We start from the raw sequence: 10,596 nt of genomic DNA on the forward strand, positions 1-10,596 counted from the left end.
TTTATTATTAAAGCTGTGTTCAATAGCCATGGAGCAACACTTTCTCCCCAATAACACTCCTCAGCATGTAATTTGCTGGTAGAATTTCACAGACAGGGAATGCCTCTTTCTCCCACTTTTTTTTTTCAAGAGATAAAAGAGGCTCCTTTCCTATTCCTGCCTTCCCCAAGGATTTTGTCTGCTTTCTTGAAAGGTTTGGAAAGCCAAATGATCTGCTTTTCCCCTATCAGCTGTACTCAGTTGTTGTAAGCAAAAGTCTCACCCTTAACATGAGGGCAAAATGGAAATGCTTGGTGTGTTTCCAAAGAGTGAACTGACTTCTCAGGGGCTCTGCAGCCACACAGCTGCACAGCCAACAACTTACAGAATCACAGAATGCTTGGGGTTGGAAGAGACCTCTAAAGATCATCTAGTCCAAGCCCCCTGCTCGAGCAGAATCACCAAGGAACATGTCCAGGCAGGTTTTGAATGTCTCACATGATACTGAAGTGTCACTGCACCCACTCTGCAGTGGGAAAGGATCTGTGTCTGTGGCTTAAGTGCAAAACCCCAAACTGAGAGAGTTCTTTCAACTTTTTTTTTGTCCCAGATGCCCTGGAAATGCCCAGCAGGAGACAGCTTCTCATGCAAAGACTTGGTCTTCAACTGCAAAGGGCACCTCTTATACACAGCCCAGTTCCAGCCTGTACTTCAGCAAGTAATTGGAGATTTGGTGCTGTCAAAGAGAAGTTCAAGCTTTGCCAAGTCAAGTGGAAACACCCAAAGCTCTGAGAACTTCACCTATTAACACATCTGGACCCAGGCATACAAACTCTGAGGTTATTTAAAAGCTGCTCAGGGCAGGGTCACTTGGAGCAACTGCTGCTGTAGAAGATGTAGCAACCTCCTATTTAAAATCAGTTTCACACAGGAGGATGGAAGAAGGGGGGTTAAAAAAAAAAAAGAGCATGTGTAAAAGATCATCTCACTGGTTTATGATTTCTTCTTGCCAATTATAAAGGTTAAAGCACACATAATGGTTACAGCTGGGCCAAACCCATCTTAGCACACAGCAGAGGCCAAAGGCTGGTGAGGGACTTGCCCATCTCCTTCAGTCCTCAGCCATCTGCCCCAGCAACAGGTCATCACCACTCCCCAGTTCTCAAGGAGAAAAGCCTTCAATTCTGCCCAGGTCTTTCCACCAAGGAATCCCACAAGTGGGGACATCCCAGCCAAGCCTAAGGGAAGCAGGGTGCATTCAAATGGTCACCACCTCTAGCAGTCAAATGGTCACCACCTCTAAACTGAACAACAGGCACTGAGCAAAGGCACTCAAGATTCTCTGTCAAACTGTTCTGCTTAAAGAATACAGAGACAACAAAGTCTATTTTAAATGAGAATTCTGAGGGAGAAGCCCTGCTGCCAGAGCTCTACCTGGACTTGCTTGCACCAGCTGGACCCGTTCCAGCTGAGACAGAAATAAAGCTCTCAGTCAAAGAGAGCAAACACAAAGGGGTGTAAATTAATCCACTTCTTATGGTTTTAGTGGTACAGCCACTTCCCAGAGGTAGCCCCCACTGCCCTCCCATGGGACACTGTGAAATCTCTACAGCCATGACCGCAGTGACTGCTGCATCACCACCTTCCTTCTCCCACAGGCTTCATCTGTGTGAAAGCCTTTAAATTTTGCCATCCAGGCAGACAAAGCCTGGAGTCAGACCATGCCTTTTTGATGTAACTGTCACATCTGCAGGTGACAGGGAGGCTGGTGTTGGCGACAGTGGCTTCGTGGCTGGGGTGGAGAGGCACAAGAAAAGCTCTATCCAGTTCTGCCTCCACAGTTGGGTTGTGTGTCTTGGTAACCCCCTAGTAAAGCTGTATAAAACCACACTGTGTGATGTGCCAGGGACAGCCTGGGCAAGTGGCTGAGCTGAGCCCACTATCCAGTTTGTGTATGGACAGCTTAAGCTTCCAGAGAAAACCAAAAGCAAGGCGTTCACTAAGCACCAATGACGTGGAAGTGGGTCTGGAAATCTGCTTTCCTACCTCTCATTAAGCCATAGAAAAAGAATTTAATGTGCAAGAGATTCTTAAAACCTGCTGAAGTTTCAACCAAAGGCCAAGGGAAGAGCTGAAATGGATATTGTGCTTTATTTGCCTCCCTGAAACACAATTCCCCTGCTCTCTCCTTAGCCCTGAGAGTAAGAGGGGCCAAGTGCCACTGGTTGCTCTTCCATCACTGCCACAAGCAACTGGATCAGCTGAAGGCAAACAAAAATGCACCAAGGAGGAACATGGTACATGGTCTGTGCTGGACAGGGATGTTTCCTGCAAGTCCTTTATCTGTGTCTTCCCTTGTGGTTGTTTGCAATAACTCCTTGGAAACAGCAAACTTGAAACCTGTTTCCTTAACAACTCATTTCAGGGCTGCTCAGGAGAAGGGAGCCAAGTCTGCCACAGTCATGGGGCTGAGACGTCTCCCAGCTCTGGGTTTTCTTCCTGTAGTTTTGGTGCCACAGAGCTGCTGGCTCATTTGCTGGTCATTGCACATCCAGGTCTGAGCACATCAGCACTGCTGCCAGACCACCACTGTGCCCCATTGTCCACACTGCAGCTCTCCTCTAACCTTGATGTCTCAACAACTGAAGCACTATTTATTTCTGGGTTGTTTTTCAACCCATAAACCACATTCTGAGACAAGAAGTGAGAAAAGCAAGCACACTTTCATGACTGTGATGGATTTGCCAGCGTGTGCCAGAATCAGGGCACACCTGAAAGACACAAGAGATCCCAAGGAGAGAGCCCAAAATTCCCTCTCAACTCTCCAGTCCTCCACTCCCCCTCCTGATGCTTTTCTCCAAAATCCAAATAACTAACTCTCATTTCATACCAAACCTGGAAATGCCAGCAGGCTAAACGGAGTGCTTGAGTCACTTCTCACACTTTGCCTCTCCTTTCTGGCTCTGATTAATGGCTGAGACACATGGAGGGGAGCTTCTGAAGACACCTCCCAGAGACAACCAGCCAAGACCTCACCCCATGAGCAACCAAATTTGCTTTGGCAAAGAGGAGATGATCTCAGTGCCACTGCCCAGAGATGGATACTTTCTTTTTTCAAATTCAGTCAGAGCAATGAAAATAGAGAGACAGAAAACCCTGCATCTCCATCTGGAAAGCTGTACAGCAGGAAACCTTGAACTGCTGGCACAACACATGAGCAGCCAATGCTACATTCATCTACCATTTAAAATCCCAGGTTTCCTGAAGATAAGAGAGTTTGGTATCAGGAAAAACTTCTTTCCTGCAAGAGTGGTCAGGCATTGGAACAAGCTGCCCAGGGAGGTGGTTGAATCACCATCCCTGGAGGTGTTTAAGAAATGTGTGGCCATGGCACTTTGGGACATGGTTTAATGGCCATGGTGGTGTTGGGTTGATGGTTGGACTCGATGATCTCAGAGGGCTTCTCCAGCTGAAACAATTCTATGATCTATGAACCAAGATGAGCATGGCATGCCATGGCCTGGGCACAGTTCACCCAGTGACCACATACTGGCCAATCCCAAACTATTTGCCAATCCCATTAGCACCCAGAATGCTGGAAATGCAATTCACTGTCCTGCCCTGTCAGCGACCATGCCCCAGCACCCAGCCAGGTCAGCAGCTGCCCCGGGGTTTTCAGCTTGCTCCTCTGACTCAATCCTGCAACCTGTAATAACCCCAGCACAGGAGAGGCCCCAAACCAAAGCAGCAGAGCTTTTGCAAGGAGCCACAGAGGTGCAGCTAACAAACCACACAGCCAAGGTTGTGCAACCTCTGCTGGGATCAGGTCAGGGTTATTTGAGTCTCAGGGCTGCAAGAACGTTCACAACTCGCGGCGGCTGACGTAGCTCAGCTCTGCTGAGGCAAAAACATAGTGGAGACAAAGATCTTCAGCTTCACTGCAAGGTAAAATCACAAGGTCAGTCCTCTGTGCCTGCCTCAAGATTGGCCTCCAGCAGGAGACAGTTTGGTGGTGAAGCTCTGAACAGCACAAGAACAAAACACTGGACGAAGGCGAAGCACAAAGCTTTGCAATAACGACTCCAGCAGACTAATCTCTGGATCCCACAGTGCAGAAACACACAGAAATGTCACCAAACTGTGCAAATATCAGAACCTATTTGCCTGCCTTTCAATAAGCTCTGTATTTCAGTAATTCAATTTTGAAGGTAATTTCCTGCCTCTGGCAACTCCTCTTTTGTTCTGCCCATTTTCCTCTTAACACATCCTGCAAAAGGGCTGCAGGCTGCCCTGTTTATTTGTGTCAATACAGAAACCAGAGGGATGCTATTTCTTACCTGTCTGCACATTTTGGTTGTGAGAATCTGTTTGTCACTCTGGGAAAAGTGCACCTGGAAATTTTAGAAGAGTTAAGATCTCCCAAGTGTGAAGTGGAAGAGACGTTTTGATAGAGATTAGACATGAGACCCTGTGCTAAGACAGGGGCTGCAGGGACTTTGGGAAGGGGCCAAGGAGCCGGTACAGCTTTTAGGCAACTCTGTAGCCTTCTGTAATCTTCCAGCAAACAAAACTGAGCCCCACTGCAGCTCTAGTCTATCAGAGCTTGCAGGGAAGGCTGGGGTAACCATGTGCTGGAGAAACCTTCCAGTAGGTTTTGTGGGACACCACCACCCAACAGCAGTTTGGAGGTGAATACTGGCTGAGACACAGAGACCACTGTGGAGGCACATCCACAAAACCACCAAATGCAAAGCTCAATGGTTTGCCTGCACGTCTCTATCTCCCATAGCCTGATAGAAATCCTACAGGGATCAAAGCCTCTTCCTTCCTTCTTCTCACCTTGCTTTGCCTAGCTACTTTTCCACTCATCAGCTTAATTTCATGGGTGCAACCAAGCCTTCTCCTCATCACACACTAGAGTAAAACCATTTCCACTCCTCTCCTCCTGTGGCACCGTCTCAAACACCCTCAAATCCTGCAAATCACTCACAGCTGCCCAACCTGAGCCTGTGAGAGCCAAAAGCAGACAACAGCTCAGAGAAATCTTACTGAGGTCCAAGTGATGCCAAAAAGGACTTTGTTGTCTGCTCCTCACGGCCACTGGAGCAGGTCACATCCCTTGTGGTGCTCCCACTCCTCCAGCATTTGAGCATCTGCATCCTCCTGTTGCTCTGGGAGAGACACGATGGTTGCAGGGATCCCACAGAGAAACAGAGGCCATTGGGAGCTTTGTGGTCTCTCCCTTTGCCCCCATTATCGTGAGAAATCACAGCAGTGGAGCTCCAGGGAGGTGAGCAGCAGGGGCACTCACTCCCTCCAGTCACCATTAACCCACAAATCAAGCCCATATTTTTCCTCTGTCAAGGTCCACTGCCTCCCCATCCCAGAGTCTGTTTTCTTTGCCGCTTATCTCCAGCTAGGAAATCCACAGGAACAGCAAGCCAGGGAAGCTGTCTGTCAAGAGCCTCCCTCCAGCCCTCATGGGCATTTTCATGAAGGACCACTTTTCCTTTAGTTGGTGCTTTGTTTCCAGCCCCTCGCCTGTCTGCTTGCAGTGGGAGTTTGCTGGAATCAGCACTGGAGAAAAGCTCTTGGAATTCACCCGGGGAACAAAAGGGCTTTTGTGCAGGAGGATTTGGAGGACGTGGCCACTCTCATTGTGGCTACCTTCATTTCTGCTTTCTCCTTGCCAAGAAGCACCTGCCAGCAGCCCCAGAGGAGGTGGGTGGCTGCCCATGCATGGGGGGCCACATGGGCAGAAGGATGGACACCTCCCCTACCCGACGCAGAGCGCTGCAGGCAGGAGGCTGAAGAGCTCTCCATAAGTTCATACATCGTGGCATGCAAACCTCAACCCAAGCCTTACAGCCAAGCTTCATGCCCTCCGCCCTGGCTCTGCCCTTGCATGGATGGTGGGGTGGGCTCAGCTCCTCATTGCAGTCACAGCTTCCTAGGAAGTCTCCCAAGGGATGGGCAGGCTCTGCTATGCTGATTGGTGCTCCTGAGTGATGCAGACCTATGGATGAAGGGTTGAAGCTCCCATAGTCAAAGCATCAGTGGGGATGCTGCAGCTCTGCCTGTGAACTTGGGTATCACTCCTGGGAACTCAGTTTGCTGGGTTTTTACTTTCCCTTATCCAGCAAGATTTCACCTTGAAAAGCCATAGTCAGTGACCACACACAGCTACAGGGCTCTGAACAACTTCCCAGACAAGCTCTGAGCAGGCAGCAGCAAGTCTCCTGTATTCAGCATAAAAGCAGGTGGCCTGTCTGCCTCAGCCACAGGGGGAGCAGGAACTGCCTTAAATCCCCCACTTCCCAACGCCACTCCTCCCTGGAAAACCTGACACAGTAAAGAAGCATCCATCTTCTTTCCCCACTGCTGCCCAGAGCCTCAATCCCCCCAGATTCCTCAAGGCTATAAGCCCCCTTCTGTGCCAGACAACCCACGGACACCTTTTTGCTCAAGGTCTCCCTCCAGATTCAATTTTGATTGTCAGGTTTCTAGAATGTGCTTGATTCAGCAGGGATTTTAGGAAATCCACGAGCTCTGCAAGGTGTTTTTAAGGAAGCATCACTGGCAAAGGACCCCCAGCTTCATCTCCCCTGCAAAAAACAGATGGGCTCCTGCCTCTGTGCCAGCTGCCTGCGTGCCAAGGGGTGACAAACCCACGCACCCAGCAGGGCAGGCAAGGGGCAGCTGCCCTGGTAGCACCAGCCCCACAGTCTCTAAAAGCCAAGGAGTCTCCAAGCTGTCAGATATGCTGCCAGCCTGGGGAAATGCAAACTGCTTTGGAAAAGGAAGGTGCCATTTCCACCCGCTGCTGCTTTCTGCTGTGCTGCAGACTCAAAAGCCCAATTCAAGCCTGCAGCTCCAGCTCTGAAGGTTCTTGTGTCCTGATGGTGCTTAGATTTCAGCACGTGCTCACTGGGAGCACACGTTCCTATTAGGGCTGTCTCAAGTGCCAGGCTGAGCAGGAACATGTACCTAAAGGCTCTGCCAGACTGTTGTCTTAGCCTTTAGCTACAACAAGCATCTGTCCCCTGGATACCCAGCTGCAGGCTCCAGCCTATTCCTCCACTGTACCCACCAGCAGGGACAACCCACACAGACACTGGCACAAGTCCCTCTGCAAGCAGTGGTGCCAGCCAGGCTGCAGGTTCCTCGTCATTGCTTCACAGACAAGCACTGCTCAGCCAAAAATGAGTCTGGAGGCTTTCACATGGGACAAGCAGGTCTGTGCTAAACCAGGAGGGTGTGATGGGCCAGGAAGGAGTCCCCTGGGCATCTCAGCAAACCGGCCCTTTGGGATGTCACTGTCCCCAGGAGAGCACACAGAGTTATCTGGCCTTCAGCTTGGAGCTGCTGCTCCTCACACGTTGGTGCAGCCCCATTTCTCTGCAGGGGGGAGCAGAGAAATTGTGCCTCCAATGCAGGATACCCATGGTGGTGTCACCACCCTCACAGCAGGGCAGGATCAAATCCAATCGATACCACAGTGTGCAATCTGAGGTGGGGTTCCATTTCTGTAACTGGCTGCTCAGGCAGCCACAGCAAGTCTCATTTTACCAAGCAGAGATTTAATTTGCTCAGCATATTGTAGCTGTTGGACATTTAAACTCCACCACTACCAGCCACCTTCTGCTGCACAGAAAACTTGGGGATAACATTTTCTGCTCCTGAGTAAAGCCACCTTAGAACAAAACAGGCAATTGATGTTCCAGAGAGAGAAAATTGCTCAATTGATTTGGTCATTCTCTGAGTTACGGAGTAGCAATAATTTTTGCAGCCAAAGGGGGGTATCCATGGAAATAGAGGAATGTGGAGGTTCCACCTCAACACAAGGGGACACAGTGAGGGGGATGGAGCACTGGAACAGGCTGCCCAGAGGGGTTATGGAGTCTCCTTCTCTGGAGACTTTCCAAACCCACCTGGATGTGTTCCTGTGTGACCTGCCCTAGGTGACCCTGCTTTGGCAGGGGGTTTGGACTGGACAGTCTCTGGAGGTCTCTTCCAACCCCTAACTCTGTGATTCTGTGATTTCTTTTGTGACTATCCTCACCCCTTGCACAAGGTCGAGAAATGAACCACATGGACTAGCATCCACTGTGCTCCTCAGGGGAAGATTACACCTCTGGGTAGAAAGAACTTAACAATAAATGAGTGTCAAAATTGTACAAGACACCTCCAGCCTGAATTCCTTCAGTCCTCAGCTTGTGCTGGTCTGTTTGGCAGCTGGCAATTGTTTGTTTCAACTCAAAGTGCTGAACTGAAGATAATTTTAGGACTACTCTCCTCTTCCATAGTGCAAATAACTCTCAGAAAAATTTCCAACCAGCACCTAATGTTCTTCACAGCGATATGCAGCTCACGCTCCATCCTTCACCCACACTGGGGCCAAAGCAGATGAGCTGATTAGAAATCTGGTGGCATGCTCAGAGGGAGGTTTGCCTGAGTTAGAAGAACACTGCAGCAACCCACAGCACTGGCATGGAAGTAGAGGATCTACTTCCTTCCTTAACATATTGTCACAGGGAAGTTTTGTAAGGGCTCAGCCAAATATTGTGATTAACTTTTCAACACGTTCCAAGACTTTGGCCAATCTGCTGTTGTGCTACCATGTTAGACAGCTCCCTTTTGCTACTCCTTTTCTTTATTTAAGGATTTATTTGCCTGGCTTTGTCTCAAAAGTTATTAAAGAGCTCTGGACAGCACAGATAGGAGGAACCAACTCATGCTCCCTCTGCTGGCAATGCCTCCCAGCAAACTGTACGTCCCACTTGAAAAACACTTAGGAACCCTCTTCACAGTGAGAATCCAAACCCATGTCAGAGCCCCAGCACCCACCCAGGTCTCCAGTGCTGAAGTTTTGGGCACTACCCCAACACTGAAGCAGGGGAGGAGGCTTCAGGAGAAGAACTGCTCCTAGGTTGTGCTGTCAGCAACAAGACACTGCTCTGTGAAACCATCAGTGGCAGAAACACCAAGAGCCAGACCTGCTCCACCACTGCTACAGCTGCAATGAGTCTGGGCCAACCATGAATATAAAGCCTTGGCTCTGCAACCACTTCAGCAATGTACTTTTTGCACACGTCAGAAGGCTCAAGAAGCTCAAAGCCAAGCACATGAATGCCTGCAAGATGCAACACAGCTCTTGGGGGCTTCCAGGGAAGCTCTTTCAAGTTCAAACAGCTGTTAGCCAGGTCAGAGAGCATGAATTTGCAACTCTCCTTCCAGACACCTGCTGAGAGCATAATCTTGCTTGTACGTCATGGAATAAACCCAGCAGTATGTAAAAACCAAAAGCCTTTCCCCGAGTTCTATCATGCCATTTTATTTCAGTATGGAAAACATGCTGAAGAAATCCATCACAGCACAATGCTGTGGCAGAAGACAGCCAAGCCTTGTCCTTTTTTTATTCTCCCCCTCCCCATAATAAAGTGTCCCTGACACAACTAAGCAGACTTTTTACTAGCCACATATGTCCACGTGGATCAAACCCCATCAGGTTACATCCCTCCACCCAACCTTCTAAATCAGGAGCTGTAAATACAGAACTCCCTTTATAAACCTTTCTGTCAAAGTCTCCACAGAACTCCCTGTGGAGGTCCAGGGCTGCAGCTTCAGTTATATACACAGCTGTCTGCAAAACACCATCCTGCTTTCTAAGCTGCAAGAACAGATAAGCAGAAATTGGGGGGGGGGAGGGGGAGAGGGGCGGGGGGAAGAAGCCAAGAGAAACCAGGGTAATATAAATCATCTGTGCGGATCCATAATGTCCATCCTACTTAGCAACCAGGACAAAATACATCCCCATCCTTGTAAATTCTTGTGTGTGTGCTCAAGCCCAAGCACATTCAGTCCCACTGACTCCTGCTAAAGGACTCCAAGTTTAGCACGTGCAGGAGTTGTTTCAAGATCAGAGCATGAAAAGGAAAAAGAAAAAAAAAAATCAAAAAAGACCAACCCTATTTAGCTTCTAAGAGGAAAGAAAAAAAAATCTTCAGCCCTTGCTTGTCCAAATGAGAGAGCCCTGCTTGGCTGCAGCTGCTGTGCATCGGCTGGGATTCAATCTCCCAGCTTGCTCCTTGGTTTCAGCTGCAGCAATGCCTTTATAAAGCAAGCTCCTGGAGAAAAAAAAAATCAAATAAAAAAAGGAGCTCTCTTCTTTGCAGGAGGTGCTGGCTGGGGATGATGCTTGCACAGGATGGGCCCTGAATGCCTTTGCTACGAGGTACAGTAAATGGTTATTGATGCTGGAAGTGCTGGCATTGTTCTGAGGTCTGTGCAGGAAGAGCGAGAGGAGGAATGCTCCTGTTGCAGGAAGCTGTTCCAGCCTCTTATCAGACAGAAAGCTTCTCACTTCTTGTGGGGGAAGTACCAAATGTTTTTGAGGGAAAGGGGGGAGGGGGGGAAAGGAAGAAAAAAAAAATCACATGCTAAGCTACAAAGGAAGCTGCCTAATGACATGAATGAAACTGAAGTCATGCTAGGAGGAAGCGTGCCGTGCTGCTGAGCTCAGGTGGTTACGAGCAAGGGCACGTTCCTCTCCTGTCACCCTGCAAAGACCTGGAGAGCTGCAAGCCCGGAGGTCCTGCTCTCTGCCAGAACAGTGCC

The sequence above is a fragment of the Indicator indicator genome, chromosome 29 (genome assembly GCF_027791375.1).
Source record: "Indicator indicator isolate 239-I01 chromosome 29, UM_Iind_1.1, whole genome shotgun sequence".
NCBI classification, from domain to species: Eukaryota; Metazoa; Chordata; class Aves; order Piciformes; family Indicatoridae; genus Indicator; species Indicator indicator.